The sequence below is a fragment of the Pseudorca crassidens genome, chromosome 18 (genome assembly GCF_039906515.1).
Source record: "Pseudorca crassidens isolate mPseCra1 chromosome 18, mPseCra1.hap1, whole genome shotgun sequence".
NCBI classification, from domain to species: Eukaryota; Metazoa; Chordata; class Mammalia; order Artiodactyla; family Delphinidae; genus Pseudorca; species Pseudorca crassidens.
Window position 1 is genome coordinate 26,957,428 of NC_090313.1, and position 23,195 is coordinate 26,980,622.

Below are 23,195 nucleotides of genomic sequence, written 5' to 3' on the forward strand. Positions count from 1 at the left end.
CCATTCTTAAACAGTGAAATGTCTTCTTTTAAAAAATCCTGGGTCATTTTAAGTAACAAACTAGGGAGAGACTATAGTCTATGCTTTTGTCACAAAGCTACAAGAGCAAGAGGTTTTTAATAAATAGCTATTTTCCAGGCAATATTTTTCTTTCATTAAAAAATGTTTTTATAATCTACCTACCAAATAGTATATAAAACATTCTTTTGTATACATTTTATATAGAATGTATATAGAGAAATAGATGTTACCAATATAGCACACGACTCCTGGGTGCCCCTCCTTGAACACCTCTCCCTTCCCTCCAAGGACAATCACCATCCTGAATTTATTAATCATTCCTTTCCTTTTATAGTTTTACTTTGTATATGTGGATCACTAAACAATTTGTTAGTTTTGTCAGCTTTGAGCTTTACATAAATAAAATCATGGAGTATGCATGCTTACATGATTTGCTTCTTCCACTTAATATATTTTAAGATTCATCTATGTTGACATTGTAGCTTTCATTCATTTATATATACTGCTATATAGTACAAATACACCAGAATTTATTTATACATTCTATAGTTGGTGAACATTTAGGGGTTTTTTTCTGGTTCTTAACTCCTCAGAATCATGCTACTATGAACATTCTTGTACATGTCTGATAATGTTGCCGTGCAGGAATTCTTCCAGGAGTTTTATCAAAGGGTCCTAAACACAAATTCTACCTTTACTGGATAGAGGTAAACTCTTTTGCAAAGAGACTCTACCAGTTAACACTCCCACCAGCAGTGGATGAGGTTTCCATTGATCCACATCCTTTCCAACACTTGGTACTATCTAACTTTTCATTTTTGCCAGTTTGATAAGTATTATATGGTATTTCATTGGAGTTTTATGCTTCATTTTAGTGATTACTAATAAAAGTAAACATTTTCATATGTGTGTCAGCCAGTCAAGTATCCTTTTCTATAAAAGACAAGTTTGTTCATGTCTTACTTACTTTACTATTGAGGAAATTTGTGTATGTCTCTCTTCTTTATTAGTAGGAACTCTTTATATATTTACAGTACCAATCCTTTGTAGTTGTAGATGTTCATAATATCTTCTCCCAGCTTTTTGCTCATCTTTTCATTTTCTTTGTAGTTATCAAAAGTTGTTCATTTTAATGTGGTAATTCATCAATTATTCTATGTATGGTTTGAATGTTTAACGTCTTAAAAAATCCTTTCTTGCACAAAGACTATAAAATCATATGAAATAAGTGATGTGCTTGTTTCCTTTACAGTTCTTTTCCTCCCTTCCTCTTCTGTCTGCCACCTAGCCCATGCTAGGACCACTTTCTTGATTATAGCCCAGTCTAGTCCTACTCCCTGGGAATAATTCTCTGTAACTCCTGGCTCTGTGCTCTTGGTTCTACCCTCTGAGTCATCCTTCCTTTTCCATAAAAATAGCCCAAGGTTATAGCAGAGTAGAATTTTAAGCTTGTTCCTGTTAGCAGTAAGTTGGAAATCCAAAGTCCTCTTTTCACTTTGTGCTGGCTCTGTGCTCTTCGTTCCAAGTTAGTATAAACAGATATTTAACTTACCAGTATAAAATGCTAAGACAGATAGCAATAAATTAAAAGTATACTCAATATTTATATAAAGAGAGAATTAAGAAAATAAGCAGTTTTAATCTCCAATGCCAGGCAGACTTTAGTCAAACACAATCAACCACTTGCTAGCTCTGTAAACACAGGCTCCTGTTAAGTTCTCTTTATTTCAGTTCTATTATCCTAAAATGTGGATAAGGAATGTAAATGAGTCAACATTTAAAATACTTTCAGGACCTGCTATGTGGTGAAAACTAAATACATTTTGGTTATTGAACAATGACTCTTATTCCTTCCTACATAGCATTTATGTTCAGATTAACAAGAAAAAGTTGACAGTAAGCAAAGAAGAATCACAAGCTATTTAGCCATTTTAACCAAGATTTTTAAAAATATAATAAGTAGTGGTAGAATTGTTTTTGCAGTTTTATATTGTTTCATTTTATTTATTTATTTATTGGGCGGGTAAAAGCAGTACTGTTTAATGAAAAAAAGCACTGAACAGAGTTAGAAGTCTTGGCTTTTCATACTAGTTCCTCCTCTGACCAATAACTATTTGATGTAACTCACAACCCTCTTGAGGCTTAGTTTTTATATCTGCAGAATAGGAATTCTACCCCTGCTCTGTTTTCTCTCCGTGGTTATTGTCACTATCAAATGATACAAAGAGGCTGTCCAAAGGAGACAGAACCATCACTGAGTTCTGTGATGTGTGGTCTCCCTTTTAGACCTCTCAAATACCCTGATTTTGAGCAACTCACATATAATGAAACAGACTCAGAAAGTTTAAGCAACTTGTTTCGGCTTACTTGCTAAATAGTGGAGCTGGATTTGAATCGAGATGTGTCTCCAGCCCACACACTTTCTCATGACACTGCACTTGGAAAACGATCATCCTTTTGGCATTACGTCCTGGATCGTGTTAACCAGGATTAATGAGGCGGACTCGGGAAGACACACCTGGAAGCAGGTGTGCTCACAGAGGTGAGGGTGGGGAGTGAGTGGGGCAAAGCCAGTGCTGGAATGAGAGTCAGAGAGCCAGAGCCTAGGTGGGTAGCAGCAGAACAGTCGGATAGATGTAGGAAATCTAAAAGGAGGGAATCAAACACCTGGATGGAATGGCAGCCATAAGGGACCCACAGGTGAAGAGGCTTGCAATCAAGACAGATCAATTAGCTTCAGCATAAGGACACCAGCAGCAGACAGGTGAACCTCTGAGTTAGAGATCACGGGAAGGGAGAGATTTTTATCTGTTTTACTCACTGCTGTACTCCCTATGACTGGTAGATAGTAGGTGCTCAATAAGTAATTGTTGGATAAATTTGGGGGCTCTAAGAAGAAGACAATAGAGTTCCAGAAAGTTACTGAGACAGTGAAGCTCAGTTATCAGAACTAAAAGATCACTGCCCCCTAATCAGCAGGAATGACTTACTGCCAAGTCAAGAAACCCTGTCCTACAGGGACCTCTGATTTAAAGTCAAAAATAAACCTTGGAATTCAGGTAAGGTTAGACCAGCAGGTGGGAGTCAAATGACTTGACTACAGGGTGGGAGAAAGGACTAGGGGAGAAAAATCAAGCCCATCCCCTTCTCAATCTTACCTCACGTTGCTTCATGCAAGTCCTACCTGTCCTAACCCCATTCCAGCTGCCACCTCCTCCCTGGATCAGTGAGCACGGGCATCCCGGTACATTTGTAACTGGGCTCTGAAAACATTTTCTTCAGGTAGCCAGATCCTAGTTCTTGCTCAAAGCTCTCTTTGGAGGAAGAACCCTAGCTCTCAATTCCAGCTGGTTCCTGCAGAATTCAGTCTGTGTTTCTGTGGCCTCAATTCTCTGGTGGCCCTTTTGTTGATACGAAACGCAAATTCATAATGCGATTGTCTTTTGATACAGAGCATTGCCATCACTGAAAAGGAACTATCAGAATGTACCTTTAACTCTCCCTGGCAGAGAAGAATGTCCATACTGACCCCTCCCTAGAGCCGGACCCAAGTCTGTCCTTGATGTGTGAACTTATGGGAAAGGACTGTGCTTCACACAGGCCCATCCTCAGTTTTCACTTTCTCCCCTCCATCCCCTCCATGTCAGTGATCTCTCTCTGCTCACTCCATCCCTAGAGCTTAGCAGGAATTGCCATCTTGTTTCATGGCGAGAACGGACTTTACGATGTGCAGGTGGTATCCTTATCCTGCTAACTGTTCCCAAATATGAGTTCTGGAAAGCTGCTTTATTTTCAGAACCTCTTAACTCAGGATAAGGTATGGGTCCTACAAACTGTTAGAAAGCTTTGGACTTTGGTTTAAGGGAACTACTCATAATCTGCTCCAGTTATTGAAAATAGCAAAATAAAGTTCCCTGTGGTCTTTTAGTATGTCGGTCTCCAAATACCGAGAAAATAATGTATCAGCTGAGTTGGACAAATGAGTTGGTTAACAATGCTCTGAAAGGAGATAACACTTAACCAACATCATCCTCTGTGCAGTAGAAAAGGAAGGGCCATAATTAGCACAGAGGATTTACATTTATTTTTCCGTTATGATCTGAGCTTAATCAAGATATACACTGGTCATATTTATGTCTATCCAACACAAAATAATTGAGTAAAAGCAATCATTATCTATCTTTATTTTAACACCTGAGGCAGATGCAAATACTCCCAGAATGTCTACTGAAGCTTAACGATCAAATTAACCGCAGCAATTCCCCACAGCAGAATATTTAATTATATTCTAAAATGTGGATAAAGGGAAACAGTAAAAACATTGATTTGGAGACAGCATAAAAGGCAGATGTCATCAGTAAGATTACACTTTGAATTTTATTTAATGTAGGGCAAAAGAGAAAAAAATGCTTTTCTCCCAACTATATTTTTTCATAGAGGACATTGGCACTTTTTGTCCCTCAGAAAATTACTGAATGGAGGAATACAAATGCTAATAAAAACCTTTTGTCTTCTTTTCAGTTCCTAACACATACTCTAGAGTTCATGCTACGGTTATCAGGAGAAATCTATGGAAAATAAAGCTGAACAGAACTGCAGATCATCACCTGGCTTACCCTTGTCAAGCAGGGATGAGACCGGAAGTGCCAGGTGACACTGACTGACAGAAATGAAAACCCGTGAAGAAAACACACTGAGGAAAGGATAGTGAAAAACTTAATGAGATCTGTACCCTACCATGGCCAAGATCAGAGAAAAGTGATATACGCATTATGTGTTCCAGCAAAGGGATAAGTTCCAGCAGCCTTTTTTAGCCTTTCCACAACCCTCTTTACACAGTCTTGATGATGGGCAGAGGGTCATTTGGAGAGATAATATTTCTAATTGTATAAATTATATTCCTGATGTCCTAATACCAAGGTTATTACAGTTCAAAAATCATTCAGTGGATTATGCAAGGTCATAAATTAAAGAAAAAAGATTTGGAAACCACAGGAATTTTTAATTTCCTAGGACTTTTTATTATATTCTTTTTTTTAATTGTGGTAAAATATGCATAACATAAACTGTACATTTTTAAATGTGCAGTTCAGTAGTATTAAGTACAGTCACACTGACATACAACCAATCTCCAGAACTCGTTTAATCTTGCAGAAAACTGAAACTCTATTTCTATACCCACTAAACAACAACTCCCTCCCCCCAGCCCCTGACAAACACCATTCTACTCTCTATATCCATTAATTTGACTTCTCTAGGTATTTCATATAAGTAGAATCATACAGTATTTGTCTTTTTGTGTCGGGCTTATCTCACTTAGCATTATGTCCTCAGTGTTCATCCATGTTGCATATGTGTCAGAATTTCCTTCCTTTTTAAGGCTGAATAATATTCAGTTGTAGCATGTATCACATTTATCCATTCATCTATCGCTGGACACTTGGGCTGCTTCCACCGTTTGGCTGTTGTGAACAACGCTGCTACAATCTAGTCTTTCCACTTTAATCCTATGTTTGTGCCTCAGACCTGCAATCACGAAAAACTGCCATATCAAGTCCCTCACATTCCTGCTGAATGGGAAGACTGACCACAAAAATGTGATGCGTCTCCTACTAAGATACTGAATTCTATTAAAGAACCCTGCCCCATCCCTCCTCCCTTCTGTTGTTTTAATGTGTACCTATAAGACACTTACAAAAACCTTAGGGAAGAGGCATAACATATGAACTTTGAAAAATTATATCCCACCTGGGGAGAAGGAGGTGTGTCAGAATCTGGGGCAAGGGGCCAATGTGTATGACTTGAAAAATCCTGTACTTTATCCTGACACACATAACGTCTTGAGACCTACACCAATGGCTCCCTGGCTTTAAGATTTGACTGCCCAGTTAAATGTAAAAAAAATATTCCTTAAAGAAAAACATTCAAAATTAAGTAGTTTGGAATTTAAGGAAATTCCTTAACTGTAAAAGATTTAACTCAATGAAAAATTCACTTCTTTGCTAGAACAAATAAAAACTATCTCAAGCACATCCCACAGAAACCATTTCACCCATATGGTCTGTAACGTGAAATCAGCACCTCACTAGTTACAAGTCAAGTTCCTCCCTTCCTGCCACATGACCTTCACCAGGCCCAAGAGAAAGAGCAGGAGCTGTTAGATCCATTTCAGGGGTAAGAAAACTCATGCGCTGGGTGGGTAAATGAGCTGCCATAGGCACCATGATCAGCAAATGGCAAAAATCAAATGTAGAACCCTAGACTTTTCTGTGGAGCACAGAACTGAGTGTTGAGAAACCTTTATAGCAATTTACAAAGCACATTCTGTCTGTTGAATCTAAAAAATAAATTAGGGTTTGTACTTTATGTCCTGGGAGTTTTCTTTTTTTTTTTTAACATCTTTATTGGAGTATAATTGCTTTACAATGGTGTGTTAGTTTCTGCTTCACAACAAAATGAATCAGTTATATATATACATATGTTCCCATATCTCTTCCCGCTTGCGTCTCCCTCCCTCCCACCCTCCCTATCCCACCCCTCCAGGTGGTCACAGAGCACAGAGCTGATCTCTGTCCTGGGAGTTTTCATTTCATTTCTCATAATTAATTTCACTGTATTCTAAAAAGTGTATCAGCCCACAAAAATTTGAGGGTTAAAGAAACTAATCCTTCACCACGGTTGGACTCAAATTCCTCTCAAAAGCAAATCAACCCCTAATGGGTGTAGGTGAAAATAAGCATGTATCAGGAATTCTATACACCATCTCAAAATACTTTATAAGTAATAGTTAAGAAATGCAAATATTCACAAAATATGAGAATTTTCTAACCAGCTTATCAAAAACAGCATACAATGCACAAAGAGGTAAAGACTGCACTTCAAAATAGCAGATGTCAAGGACAGAATCTGAAAGTGAAGGTTAAACGTTACCATCAAGGACAAAAGATGGTTTGACAAGGCATAGTTCCTTCTTCATGGCACACAGAAGAAACCACAGCCCTGCGCAACCACTGCCCCGTTGCTGACCATTCTAGGGGTCTCTGGTTGTCAACCATTCCTTAGGTCACTGAACCTCCCTGCTGGAGAGAACATCCAGTGTCTTCTCGTCACCTAGGGTCACTCTACAGGTCAGGAATAAATGGCAAAAGGGGCATCTTTGGCACCCAGCTAAATAACCACGTCATCTGCTTAGTGCACTCCTGTAGTGTTTTCTTTTTTTCTTTTAGATAATAGTTAAATTCAGGTTCAACACAATTTATAGCATTAAAACCAGATTCTTTTTTGAGGTAATAAACTAGGTTCTACAGTTTCTCTCTCTGGTAAATTGGTCCTTTAAAGCCGCGAAGTTTATAACAGATCTGCCATGAACACTCTTGTAAACATGAATTTTTTCATATTCAGGTTTCTTTTCGTTGTCTTAATTTTCAGGTAATTATACTCTTTTGTTCCACCCCAAGCAGCACGTTACCTTCCTTGGTATTTATACATCCCAATAATTGCAGATGGTTATCAAAGCCTATCTTTGCTGTCGCTAAGCCCAGATGAACCTATTTAATTCCCTTACGTGTCCTCTTAAGTCAGTCCCTCCAGCCCCCTCAATCATCTCCCTGACTCCTTGTCGGAATGTTTTCCAAGAAAACGTCTACATCTTTCCTGGTCTCGGCCTCCCAGAACAAATGTGGTTTTCAGGTGCCATTTCATCAGGATCACTTCCCTACCCCGGGGTAAATCTCTTGAATTCTTCACATCCCTTTGGTCTTTTTCCCCCTTCCTATATCCAGCATGGGTCCAAGGTATTTTGCTGCCCAAGGCAAAATGAGGCTTCTCTTCTTTTATGCCATGTAATTGGATTTATTTCAGAAAGTTTCACATTCTCTCCTCCACTCTCCCCACTCCTCCTTCTGTTCCTGAATTATAGATACACTGCTAAATTATCTGGCTGCAAAAGACCATCAACAAATCCAAAGTCTTGTAGTATTTGGAAAGGTCAAACGCTCTAGGAAGCAATAAGTGTGGACTCTGATAAGTCATTTCTAAAAGCCTCGGTGTCCTGTCTTTAAAAGTGGGCAATGACAAAAATAAGAAAATGTTTGTAAAAATATGAAAGAATATACAAAATTATTTGTAACAGGGAAGGAATTCTATAAAGTAAGCTTTTTGTTCTTTTTTATAATAATTCAGGCTTTGTTAGAAATAACAAGGTCACAAAATGACTTAGCAAAAGTAAATACTGCATGTGGAAGAAATGCTACCAGTAATCCAGACTTTATGCTTCCTCTCTCAAAAGTCTTCAAAATCATGAAAGGTCTGTTGCTTAAACATTGTCCTGTATATTTAAGGACTATAAATATAGTCCTATCCGGGAAGGGATTTTGTATAAGGATGAACAGTTGGCCTGCTGGACATAAGGACTGCCTCACTGGGAGAAGGGAGAGCACAGAAAGCCCCTCCCACAGGTAGCATTTCAATTGTTAAAACTTTCCCAAGTGGAGATCTGGGCCTCCATGCCCGGGAATGCATGCGCTGATGCCACATATCAGACATTTGGATGCATGTTGCTGGGATCAATAGACGCTTTGGGGAAAGACCATAAACTCCTGAGAGTGACTGTCACCAATTAAAGCATAACTGTTCACGCCAGGGAACTCCTTAAGCTGTACACAAAGAGACTCTCATCTTTTACAACCAGAAGGCAAGAAAAATTTAGGATCCAACCCCAGAATTACTTTAAGAGCAGCAGAGCTCCAGGAGAGGTTGTATTCTCAATCTTGACCCATTCATGACTCCAAGGTCAGGGCTCTGATTCTGAAGTAGTGGGAACGTAAGATACGGGGTGAAGATACCTGAGTGGATACATTAAAAAAAATATTAAATCCTAAGATTTTCCTGAGCCTTCTGGGCCTGCAGAAGTGGTCCACTCCTCCCTGTTAAAGGCTAGTGTCAATGCAACTAGTCACTAAACAATCTATGATGAGGAATAGAAGAGAGTTTTGTTCAAGCCAAGTTGAGGACTCTAGCCAGGGAGACAGAGATTCGAGAAGCATTCGAATTGTGTTCCACTGGACTACAAAGCAGAGGAGGCTTATCTAGGGAAAAACTGCAAAATTGCACAAATTGTTTGTCAAGAATTAGCACTGGAGCTGGCAAGAAGTAAGGGTGCTTGTTAAACAAGGATTGGTCACATAGTGACAAGGGGAGACCTCAAGACCATAAGGTTGCAGCTAGGAGCTGGTAGCAGATAACTGTTTTGAGAACAGCTGGTATCCTTGAATCTGATACAGTTCAGAAAATTCAAGTTCTCAGTGATGCAGAAACATGTCTGAAACCACACCCATAATGGCCACTCGGCTCCATTTTGGATGCCTGAGCCACAGTTACTCCATTTGATTTGTAAACGATTTTAAATATGTCATCACTAGTGACAGACCTCCCTTTCTTAAAAATTATGAAGGAACTTCTGCCTTATAAGATCACACACACACACACACACACACACACACACAGCTTTCTTGATCTACTCCCACTTCCTGGCCACCAGACAATAACTAGGACTAAGTCAAAATAAAATCCTGCTGAAGAAGTACTGGATCTGCTAACAAAGCAAAGAGATTATACCTTAATATTGCCTCAGGGCCCAAAGATGTACGAGCAGATACTGGAGGAGTACAAGATGGAATTCCAAGTACCACATCAATAGGAGCAGAACATACAACTGGACTAGAAAGAGTTTCTAGGATGGCAGCACTCTTCTGTGATACACAACTTCACATACCGGCAAGGATCCAGGGAGATAATACTCATACATTGCTAGGACGGCTCTGGGAAGCTTGGAGAAAGTGATAGCACTCACTAAATGAGTAGAAATGCCACAACTATCATGGTTAATAGTAAAGAAGGGGTCAAAAGACTCAGAGACGTGGGCATGCCAGAGTGGAATATAAATGGTAAAAATGAATGCATAAATGAATAACTATCTTCCCTTACCTTGGAAAGACACATTTATACATTGCTGCCAGAATTTTCTTTCTAAAACTCAAATCTGATCACATGACTCTTCATTCTCACATACCAAACAAAATTTAATTGTTTTAGATTTATTCTTTTTATTTTTATTATCTGTGCCTGGCAGGTATTTGCCATATCAAAAAATACTTGTTGAATAAATGAAAGGACCTGCTGAGCTCTCAAGACTCAGTTCCTCCCGCAACCTTCTCTTCTAAATACCTCTCATTTGAAAGGACAGACACGATGTCCTTCTCACCACTCCCCAAATACGACAACCATTCACAGCCTGGGCCTCTATATAAGCTGATCACTCTGCCTCAAATGCTATCTCAACCTTCTTTCATCCATTCACCCAACAAATATTTACTGAGTGCTACACACACCCTCCCTGCCAACTCCAATTCACTCTTTATGACATCCTCTCTGAGAAGGGATTCCTGTCTTCCCCAAGATAAGCGGGCTTCTCTGGGCCATGGCACCTTGAACCTTCCCCTCTAGACACCTCCCCTTTGAACTGCTATTTGTCAGTTTACATGTCTTTCTCTCCACTTCACTGAGTGCACTCAAAGCAGGAAGACCACCCTCTAGCTCGGACCCCAGTGAACAGGAAGGTGTGTCGCAGATACCTATTTCTTTCATCTGCCTGGTCTCATTTTCAACGTTCTTGTAGCAACACTCCTGCTTCTTTGAGGAACTACTGCACTCTCCCCCTGCTCCCCACTCTGTGTGGCTCCAACTTCTAATCCCAGTTCATCAGTCATGGGTATCACACATGCCCTTAGTCACAGAGGTGGGCATGTGACCCAAGCAGGGACCTGTGTGGTCCCTGCACAGGAAGGAGCTCCCTCTTCCCAAGGGGTGGGGGGGTCACTAACTTAAAGCAGCCTGTGGCCATGACCTCCTGCTCTCAACCACATGAAGGAAGCACATCTGAAATAGGGAGAATGTGGCCAACAAGCAGAGAGAAGTAGAGCGGGGATAGCAGACCTAACATTGTTTTAGTCTCTGAAGTCCCTGAGGCCGGATGCACCCCGAGTCATTCAGGTAAATCATCCCAAAAAATTGTTGAATGAACACAAATGAAATTTTTAAATATACTTTCAAAACAGTGTTCATTGTCAAAACTCAAATCAAACATATTAAATTATTCGATAAATTATTATCGAGCCTCTACTGTGGGCTGGGCCTTCTTTTAGATGTTAGGCTGGCCCAAGCCACTTACTCTCTTCATAATATAATGCTAATTCGAAATTAGCACTTACCTCCAAAAAAGGAAACAAGCCCTTAGAATTTTATTAAATATTTGTATTTTAGAGTGATAAGCCCAGTCTTTTTTATTGTATCTATTCTTGGTTATTGGGATAATTTATGTTCTAATGTGAAAGCAGATAATAGCCCTCCAAAATGGTATAGATATTGGATCAGTCATGCAAAAGTCAGCTAAACAGTAAACATAATATATCAAATGAGGTCAGGAATAAAAATGTATATTTTACCCACAATTGTATATATTTACCCACAAGAATTAAGATGGATTTGATTCTCAATAAGGCAAGAATGATAATGTAAGAATCGTATTACTTGTTAATGATCTAACTAACTTGCCACCTAAAGGCGCTGACACATTTCCCCTGAAATAGGGTAGCATGGAGTGGAGGTACCAGATGGCACATTCAAGAGGTCAGTGTTCTCTTGGAAAGCATGCAGCCTGAAACTTAACATCCCTTAAAGATGTGATCTACCCCAAACAGAATACAGGATTCCTACCACCTGGTACTGTGAATCCTGACTGTAGAATTTTGGCATTCAAGGATTAAATACATGAGGTATAAACTCTTAGAGAATAACTCAAATCAGTGACATGTATTTTTCCCAAGGCACCAAATAACAAGGCTGGTAATTTCAAGCAAATCTCTTAGCTAGACCTACATGTGTTTCCCAAATCTGGCTATGTCTCAGAATCACAGCTTTTTAAAACTAAAGCTATCTGGGTACTTACCTACCAGTCAGATTCTGAATCAATGGATCTAAGATAAAGCCTGAGCACCAGTATTTTTTTTTCAGTTCCCAAGATCAAAGCGATGTAAAGCCAGATTTGAGATCTAGGAAACAGCCCAGCACTCCTATCTGAATAAATCTTTCTTTTTCTCTACCAGTCATCGTGCACACTCAACTTTTTTGGATGTCCATTAAGTGAGATATAAAATTTCAGCTAATATTGAAGAGATGGTTAACTTGCGTCATGAAGCTATACTTAGGAAATGTGATATTTTTCCATATCCAAGAATTGGGGAATTCATGAAGATCTTAGAACACAACCCTCCTGAATATCAAGAGTCTACTATATCTTATAAATTTTAAGATTGCAATGGCAGCTACATTATATTTAAAAATCTTGAATTTTAGAACTCACATAGACTTGGGAACTCATTCAGTCTAACTTCCTCATTTTACAGAAGAGAAATCAGAGCTATTGATGTTAATGTACTAACATCATTAATGGATTTCATTCAGATGGCAGATGAACTCTGAAATGTATATTTGAGTGTAAATTTTTCAAATTCTGCTTTGGTGAACACAGCAATGTCCTAAATCACAAAAGCCTTCCAAAATACTGAAACTGATCTGTGGAGTCCATTGTGCCATTGGGTCAGTAAATAAATTGGGAGCTGATTCCATCTGTAAAAGCCTCTCAGTTGGCAACCATGACTACCTTCCACCTATTAAAATGGTCAGTTGACCTGATCATTTACAAAGGCTCTAATCTGAAAAACAAGGAAATTTCTATAAATCAAGTTGAAAAAAATGTTGACAGAGTATTGTGTTCTAAGATGGAGCATATTCTAAAATGGGGTGGATCATAACATAGGTTTGTGGCTCAGGGTTACCTCCAGGAAACACTCAAGGCTTCTGAAGTTTGATTAGTGAATCTAAGCAGAACATGTAACTTTCTAATCATAACAAACATAATGTTCAAAAAGAATACTACTTATTGGTTTCCAAGAGAATTCTACCTCAAGTGAAACTGATACAACATTTCTTGTAGACATGCACAAATTGGTTCATTTGTATACAGTGCCAGCTTTTATAACATTGAGAATAAATACACTACAAAGTTCTCAAAAGTTATCTTCAGATGTTTAATACCTGTATAATTGAGGAGGCTTGTGGCTCTAGGTGACTTATAGTATGTCACCATTTTATATAGCAACACTCCAAAGAAATCTGTCAAGTTTAGACTAAGTTTGTACAAGGCAAGACTCAGTGTGAAACCTATCTCAGATCACTTCAGACATTTTTAGCATACATATGAAGCTGTCCAGAGAAAGAATGCCCACACCAGATCTACAGCAACTACCATCTGTAGCATATGTCATTGGTCAACTGTGCTTCAGACTGTGGGGGAAATATTCCTGAGATGTCGGTGATTTTCTAATTTGTAACAAACAGAGACATAGAACCAGGCCCAAAAGGGTCAGAACTTGAAGGAGGATTATTTCTTTTGTTCATTGATTTGTTTATGCAATAATCCCATATTAAGCACATTCATTACAAATACAAACTAGCAACTTAGATCTGGAACTTTCCATTGATAAGTTAACGGGTTATATAGTATAACCTTGTCTGTTTGAGATTTACTGAACTGGAAAAAGAAAATTTATTATTTCTGTGTAAAAATTGACTTAGAGAAAGAAAAATACGTATTCTCAACGAGTTATTCATACTGTAGAAATTATTGAAACTGTTATTTAGGAACTATCACAAGACTGTGCTCTAAGATTTTCCCAATAAGGAAAATAAATCCTCCCCTGAGTCTCAAATCAAAACCAATAAGTTCAAGTACAAAGTCAACAAGTAAGGTCATCCCATCTGTGAAGATTTCTTTAAATAGTGACATAATACAAGGTGGATCCCTCCTATTACTTATTTAGTAATTTCATCTTAGCACATCTGAAATTTTAAGAAATAGTAATTTTTTTCTATGCCATCAAGTTTACTGGTTATTCATACATGAATAATATCAGAGGTAACAGATGCTACATTTAGGAAAAACAACGTCACATGCTATACCAGGAAGTTTTTAAAAGAAAAGAATGGTTTGGAAAAAATAGAACTCAACATCACATTAAAGAAATTTTTATTCTAAATATATTAGAGGAAGTATTTGGAGGGCATGGGCTCATATTTCTAGTTCAGAACTTCCTTTCAACTCTTTCTACTCAGTCAACAAGTTTCTCATTCCAAAAACACGTCTAACCTCACCTAGGCTGTATAATTTTTCTAAAAGCACTCAGTTCTCAAAATGGCCAGTGTCCCAAACCTTTCTATTTGAAAAAAAAAGGGCAAAAGACAAAGAAGAACTCAATCTAATCATCTGAATTTCTCTTTTTTCCTATTCAAGAATGAGAAGTATTTCAAAGTAAAAGGTTAGTGACATGTAGAAAAATCCTTGTGCCATAATGCACAGTATAGAAAATACTTAGGACACTTATAATACAATATTGTGTTACCATAAAATGTTTTATTTAAGTCCCTCATCTTTCTCAAAAATAAAAAAGCTTGGAAGAACCCAACAGAAAAAGACATCTTAACACTGATTAAGAAATGAAATTATAAAATAAAAACTTAAGTATTGAGGAGAAAGCAAATATTCTAAAAACATAACTGAGAATGAAATTTATCTGTGATCATCCTGAGAGGTAGGGATAAAATAAGAAACACAATCACCTATGTTGATCCTTTGAATGTAGAAGTGGAAGCACATCAATTTCTTGACTAAAATAGTATTATTAATATCATCTAGGATTTTATACTGTGTGGCTCAATAGCTAATGTTCTTGACAATGGTTTTCCAACAAATACAGAAGTCCTCTTTAAATGACTCTTTCTTATATAACCCCCAGCTTTCCAGAGAACACATCCTGGAGATAAAAATAGGGTCATGAGAAGAGTATTCTCCAATTCTATGCCAACTGAGAAAGTGCAACCCATGGTAAACTCCTCAACAAATGAAAAGTCCCCAAGAAGGGCCTTCTTGGCTACAATTTGCCATCCACCATTTTCTTTCTCTCCTGTTCTATAGTGACAGCTCTGTCACTGCTGAGGCCAAAAATGGTGGCTACATCACTGTAGCTCACAGAAGTGGCCATCACCAATGGTTAGCAAGACATTAATGTTGTTGCTAAGAGTTGATGTCTGTCCTGAGACTGCCACCTTCCATTTGAATACACTAAGCTTGGCTTTACCTTAGGGGCTTGCCCTAGCTATTCCTCTGCCTGGGAAGCTTTTTCCTCATGTCTTCATGTGGCTAACTCCCTCAGGAGCCTGTGTCTCTGCTCAGATAGCCTATGTTTCCCTGAACATGCTACCTAAAGTTATCACTATCCCCTAGTCCCTCTCTATCCCATAACCCTGTTTTATTTTGGACTTGGACCTAGTCACCAAAACAATCAATCACTCCATCTTTCTGATTCTTCCTAGAGGACCAAAAAAACAAAACCAATCAAATCAAAACAAACAAACAACAAGAAAAACACTTAAAGTTGGCCAAGTTAATGGGCAGATAGTGGGATGAGTTCCTCAAAGTTGTGCAGCATCAAATAAATAAAAAGCAGTCAGTGCCCTCCTTCTACCTGGTTTTGAAATTCAGGTTTACTTCCGATGGGTCCTGATTGGACCTTGTGCAGCAATATAGCAAAATGTTAAAAGGTAGCAAATATATTTCAGGAGGTTTTTCCCAAATTAAATATCTGCACAAGGGGCTTCCCTGGTGGTCCAGTGGTAAAGAATCTGCCTTGCAATGCAAGGGATGCAGGTTCGATCCCTGGTCACGGAACTAAGACCCCACACATCATGGGGTAACTAAGCCTGCAGTGCCTCAACTACTGAGCTCACGCACCTCAACTAGAGAGCCCACGTGCCGCAAACTACAGAGCCCACACGCTCTGGAACCCGCGCACCACAACTAGAGAGAAGCCCGCGCACCGCAACGAAGAGCCCACGCGTCCCAACAAAAGATCCCACAGGCCTCAATGAAGATCCCACGTGCCGCAAATAAGAGCCAACGCAGCCAAAAATAAATAAATAATTAAAACAAATAAATAATAAATCTTACCCAAAAAATCTGCGCAAATTAATAAGGTTAATGTACTACTAACCTCAAATTTTCCATTTGTCCCCAAAGTACGATCAATTAAACATACTTTTTTAAAAGAAAAAGTGCTGATCTCTAGAATAGAGGTGTCGGCACATGTGGTACAAATAGGAAGAATTTCGACTGAAACAAGTACATCTCTGAGAAACAGGCACTCTAAAACTTAGAGCAGTGAGGAATCCAGAAAGTTTGGTTAGGTGTGAGAGGAAGTTCTTTACTTAATGGCAAGCCAGAGCATGTGAAGATGGCAGAACTATTTCATAAGATTACACAGTGGCTCCTTACAAACTGAAAGGATTATTTAGCCATAATCTCCGTACTTTCCAAACAATGACACTGTAATTACAGCGCATGCCCAACACCGATAAGAATATTTTTATTACTCACCAAGCTGACCTCAAAAAGGTTCAGGATTCGTTTGCAGAATTTAAGACAAGATTTAAACAAGTAAATAAGTATTTGTTTAGGTTGTCCTTTTTGAATGTTGGCAGGCTGGTTATGAAATGTTAATATGCTGACTGCCATGGTGTTACCTGAACTGGATGACCTGGCATTGCTGTTGAAGTCTCAAGGCCACAACAAGGTATATTAAACTTTGGGAAATACAGCCACAGGACACACCAGCAGAACTTGCAAAACTCTGCTGTGATATCGCAAGGACTGTTTAGTTAGTATTTATAGTTGATGTTTCCCAGCCAAGTCTCTCAGTACAAAAAAGTAGACTTGGCATTGCAAGGACTCATCTACCCTCTCAGACTTCCAGCACCAAGTATTCACGAGCCTTCATGACAGTAAACTTAATTTTTTTCCATTAATGTCTGTTACAAAATTGGTGAGTGACTTGAGGAAAATATTTTGACCAAATCTAAAGATCATAAACAAAAAAGAGTTGGTGGGGGGGATTCAAATTACACTTTTTGCTATTTCCTAAATACAAATTTGTCCTGAGAAGTAGAATCAAACATCTTTAGTTTAAAAATAAAAACTAGGTTTAAAAAAAAAAAAAAGAAAGATATACCATGCTCTTTGATAGAAAGGCAAAAGTATCAACTTGGATTTTTCCTAAATTAGTATGTAAATTTAGCTTAATTCTAATAATCATGCACATGGATTTTTTAAATTAGATAAACTAAATGAAAAAGAAAATAAAAAATTAGAAATAAAACAACAAAAATAACCACAAAATTTGATGAAATAACAATAGAATATTTCTATATGGTAAAAAAATATATGTGTATATATATATATATTAAATCAAGTCAAAATGCTAAAAACAAACTGGTAATATTATTTGCAATTCATGTACACAATGGGGAAAGGACAGTCTCTTTAACAAATTGTGTTGGGGAAACTGGACAGCCACATGCAAAGGAATGTAACTGGACTACTATCTTACATTATACACAAAAATTAACTGAAAATGGATTAAAAACTTGAACCTAAGACCTGTATCCATAAAACTTGTAAAAGAAAACATAGTCGGTAAGCTCCTTGACACAGGTTTGGATGATGATTTTCTGAATCTGACACCAAAAGCTAAAGCAACCAAAGCAGAAACAAACAAGGGGGACTACATCAAGCTAAAGAGCTTTGGCACGGCAAAGGAAACCACCAACAAAATGAAAAGGCAACCTACTGAACAAATGAATGTATTTGCAATTCATATATCCGATAAGGGGTTAATATCCAAAATATATAAAGAACTCATACAACTTTATAGGAAAAACAATTTTTTAAAGAGCAGAAGATGTGAAAAGACATTTTTCCAAAGAAGACATACAGATGGCCAACAGGCACATGAAAACATGTTCATCATTAATCATCAGGGAGATGCAAATCAAAACCACAATGCGATATCACCTCACACCTGTTAGAATGGATATTATATCAAAGAGACAATAAATAACATGTTGGTGTGAATGTGGAGAAAAGGGGACTCTTGTGCACTACTGATGGGAAAGTAAACTGGTGCAGCTGCAGTGGAAAACTGTATGAAGTTTCCTTAAAAAATTAAAAATAGATCTACTGTATGATCCAGCAATTCCACTTCTGGGTATTTATCTGAAGAAAATGAAAAGACTAACTCAAAAAGATATATGTACCCTTGTGTTTATTGCAGCATTACTTACAATAGCCAAGATAACCTAAGTGTCCATCAAATGGATAACTGGATAAATAAAATGTGAGATATAAAATATATATATACACACACACACATCACACATGCGTGCGCATGCACACACACACACGTGCACACTATGGAATATTATTCAGCCATAAAAAAGAAGGAAATCTTGCCATTTGCAACAACATGTATGAACCTTGAGGGCATTATACTAAGTGAAAGAAGTCATTCAGAAAATAGAAATACCATATGATTTCTTGTATATGTGTAATCCAAAAACAAAACAAACAAACAAAAAACCCCCACAAAAAACAAACTCATAAATGCAAAGGACAGATTGGTGGTTGCAAGAGCAGGAACAGGGGATGGGGAATGGGTGAAATGAATGAAGGGGTTATTAAGTAATTTTTTATAAAAAGAAAAGTGGCATTCTTGGAATAGGCTGCATACTCACAAGAAGCAGAGAGATAAAAACACTAGATATACTTATTTATTGTGTAATGTGATACAAAATGGTTTGTGGAAAATGCTTTTGAGACACCATACCTATGGTGGTAAGGAACTAATTTTGGATCTAATCATCATTCTTTAGAAAAGATTGTAATCCAAGTTAGAGTTAAATAAATAAGTAACCTTAAAACAAAACTTTTTAAAACTCAGTACGGAAACTTACGTTATAACACAACACAACTGAGATTTTATGGATGTGGGTGGTTAAACATGTGGGCCACTGAAAATTTAGTTAATCTGAAAACTTTCAGAATATATTTCCTTATATGTATTTGTCCATAGTAGGGTTAAAGCTTTTAATCTGCAGTCTGTCTAGTGATCAGAGAGGTAATAGTTAAGGGAAAAAAAGAAAGAAAGAAAATGCCCAAAACAAACTGAGAATAATATTTGCAATTCATGTCAAAAAAAAGTCTAATTTCTCTAATACCAGGAGCTTCTAACTATCAATAAGAAAAGACCAACAAAAAGCAAGCAAAGTTTAGAAGCAGATTAGTCACTGAAGAATAAATACAAATGTCTCCTAAAAATATGAAAAGATCTTCAATAAAGAGTAATTTTAAAATGCTGAACTCTACTGAAATTCCATTTTTCACCCACCAGATTAGCAAAGTTCAAAAAGTTTGATGAGGTACAGTGATGGCAAGTATATAGTGAACCAGGAATTAAATTGCTGCTGGTGTGTAAATGAGTCCAAACTTCATGGAAAGCAATTGGCAATATCTATCAAAATTTACATGCACATACTTATGGAAATTCCGCCTCTAGGAATTCATCCAGTGGAAATACTTGCATATGTGCAAAACAATATTTACATAAAGATCTTCACTGTAACATAGTTTGTATTAGCAAAAGTTTGGAAATTGCCATCAGTAGGGCATTGCTTAAATAAGTGACAAGTCATCTAAACCATGGCAGCACTCTTGCTTTTCTATATGATGATCGTTCTCCAACATCTGTTTTGCTAACAGGCCGTACTTCGCTAATCCTCTCCCCAGCCCTAGGAGATTAGTCTTGAAGTGTGCAAATCGATCATGGTCATTCCATTCTCCCTGTTGGAATACAATAAAACCTCCAGACCACTGTCTCTGGAGGAAACCAGTGGCTGGGGGATAGGAACTGAAAGGAGATTCACTTTTCTCTAAATGCCTCTTTGAACTTTCTGAATTTTTCAACAAGGACAAGTATGTATGAAAAAAAATACATAAAATTTGTAAATAACGTCATCTTCCATTTCTAATTAAGAAAACTGAGGCCTAAAAATTATATTTTTGAAGGTTTTGAAAGTAGCAGCAGAAATGAAACCTAAGTCTATGTACTCTAGCTGTAAAGTGAGTCCCAGCAAGGCCCAGCCTATCTGGATATAAGGTCTGTTGTTATTTGCTTTAATATCATCTCTTTTCCCTGGTGAATACGCAGAATGGTTTAAAAACTGATAACCGTAAATTCAGGCAAAAGAGTTCAAATTCTGTCTCTGCCACTCCTTGAGAGCTATATGAGTTTAAACAGGTAATGTACTTATTTGCACCTCAGCTTATTCATCATCAAACAAGATAACAATGAAACCTCAGGGCTGTGAGTATTCAGTTACAGTTGACCCTTGAGCAACACAGGTTTGAACTGCAGGGGTCCATTTGTACGCGGATTTTTTTCAATAAACACGACAGTACTACTTACCCCTCCTTGGCTGAGTCTCCGCACGCAAAATCGTGGATGCGCCCACCTTGGGACTTAAGTAGCAGTGGCTTTTGATATCCATCGCGGGTCCTGGAACCAATCCCCCAAGATACCAAGGAAGGACTGTGGTTTAAATGAGATAAATTAGAAAAAGCTGTTAGCCTTGTGCTGGGCTTTAATGAGTGCTCTAGTGGACATTGGTTGTTGTAATGTGCTCACTTAGTGAAAGTAGATTCAAATGAAGTTTTGGTTCAATATTTTGGGAATTTCTCAGCACTCATTAAAATAATCTGAAATACCGCATCAGGGATCGTAAAACTAAGATTGGGATAACTCCTTTTAAATCAGCTAAAAGAGTATTCTGAGCAGTATTTCTCACACTTAAGCTTTGCCTGAACATTGGAATCACCTGAAGAGTTTTTTAAACTACTGATGCGTGAGTCCCACCTTCAGCGACTCTGATTTAATTGGTTTGGGCTGCAGTCTGGGCAGAAGAATTTTTAAAGAATTTTTAAAGGTCTAATGTGCAGCCAAGGTTGAGAACCACTGGCACAGACTCTTCATAAATCATCTGTTCTTAAGTTATAGCTATTCTCATGGTGTTGGTAGAGGTTTGAGGGCTTATATATTTCCCTCAAAGATTACAAGTTTCATCAGGACAAGAATTATCTCTTTCTTTTTCTTTTCAACCTCTGCTTTCTATTTTTCCTTTCATCTTATTAAGTGCCCAGGTGAATCTTTATCTTCTTCTGTTGATTGATTGGCTATTAAAGATTGCAAACTCTGACAGCAGCTGGAAGCCTCCCTCCTTAAGAGTTTTCCTCAGGCTCTTTTCTGGGGCTAACGGCGGACTCCGGGAGGACTTATGCCAAGGAGTACTTCCCAGAACTTCTACTGCCAGTGTCCTTGTCCCTGCGGTGAGCCACAACCACCCTCTGCCTCTGCAGCAGACACTCCAACACTAGCAGGAGAGGCCCTTTAATCATCAGCACAATGTATGGCACATGCAGAAATCGTTTAGACAAAAAAGTGTTTCAAGAGAGATTCCAGGAGAGGGGGAAGATGGTGGAGGAGTAAGACGCGGAGATCACCTTCCTCCCCACAGATACGTTAGAAATCAATCTACACGTGGAACAATTCCTACAGAACACCTACTGAACGCTGGCAGAAGACCTCAGACTTCCCAAAAGGCAAGAAACTCCCCACACACCTGGGTAGGGCAAAAGAAAAAAGAATAAACAGAGACAAAAGAATAGGGATAGGACCAGCACCAGTGGGAGGGAGCCGTGAAGGAGGAAAGCTTTCCACACACTAGGAAGCCCCTTCGCGGGCGGAGACTGCGGGTGGCGGAGGGGGAAAGCTTCGGAGCCACTGAGGAGAACGCAGCAACAGGGGTGCAGAGGGCAAAGCGGAGAGATTCCCACACAGAGGATCGGTGTCACCAGCACTCACCTGCCCGAGAGGCTTGTCTGCTCACCCGCCGGGGCGGGCGGGGCTAGGAGCTGAGGCTCGGGCTTCGGTCGGAGCGCAGGGAGAGGGCTGGGGCTGGCGGCGTGAACACAGCCTGAAGGGGCCTAGTGCGCCACAGCTAGCCGGGAGGGAGTCCGGGAAAAGTCTGGAGCTGCCGAAGAGGCAAGAGACTTTTCTTCCCTCTTTGTTTCCTGGTGCGCGAGGAGAGGGGATTAAGAGCGCTGCTTAAAGGAGCTCCAGAGATGGGCGTGAGTCGCGGCTAAAAGCGCGGACCCCAGAGACGGGCAGGAGACGCTAAGGCTGCCGCTGCCGCCACCAAGAAGCCTGTGTGCAGGTCACTGCCCACACCTCCCTTCCGGGGTGCCTGTGCAGCCCGCCACTGCCAGGGTTCCAGGATCCAGGGACAACTTCCCCGGAAGAACGCACGGCGCGCCTCAGGCTGGTGAAACGTCACGCCGGCCTCTGCCGCCGCAGGCCCGCCCCGCACTGCGTACCCATCCCTCCCCGCGGCCTGAGTGAGCCAGAGCCCCCGAATCAGCGGCTCCTTTAACCCCTCCTGTCTGACCCTCCGGCGACCTACACGCAGAGGCGGGGCCAAATCCAAAGCTGAGCACCGGGAGCTGTACGAACAAAGAAGAGAAAGGGAAACCTCTCCCAGCAGCCTCAGGAGCAGCGGATTAAATCTCCACAATCAACTTGATGTACCCTGCATCTGTGGAATACCTGAATAGACAACGAATCATCCCAAATTAAGGAGTCTGAGCCGTGTGGATGAAAGACTCTTGGTGCTGCAGCCAGGAGTCAGTGCTGTGCCTCTGAGGTGGGAGAGCCAACTTCAGGACACTGGTCCACAAGAGACCTCCCAGCTCCACGTAATATCAAATAGTGAAAATCTCCCAGAGATCTCCATCTCAACACCAACACCCAGCTTTGCTCAACGACCAGCAAGCTACAGTGCTGAACACCCTATGCCAAACAACTAGCAAGACAGGAACACAACCCCACCCATTAGCAGAGAGGCTGCCTAAAATCATAATAAGTTCACAGACACCCCCAAAACACACCACCAGACGTGGACCTGCCCACCAGAAAGACAAGATCCAGCCTCATCCACCAGAACACAGGCACTAGTCCCCTCCACCAAGAAGCCTACAAAACCCACTGAACCAACCTTAGCCACTGGCATCAGACACCAAAAACAACGGGAACTACGAACCTGCAGCCTGCAAAAAGGAG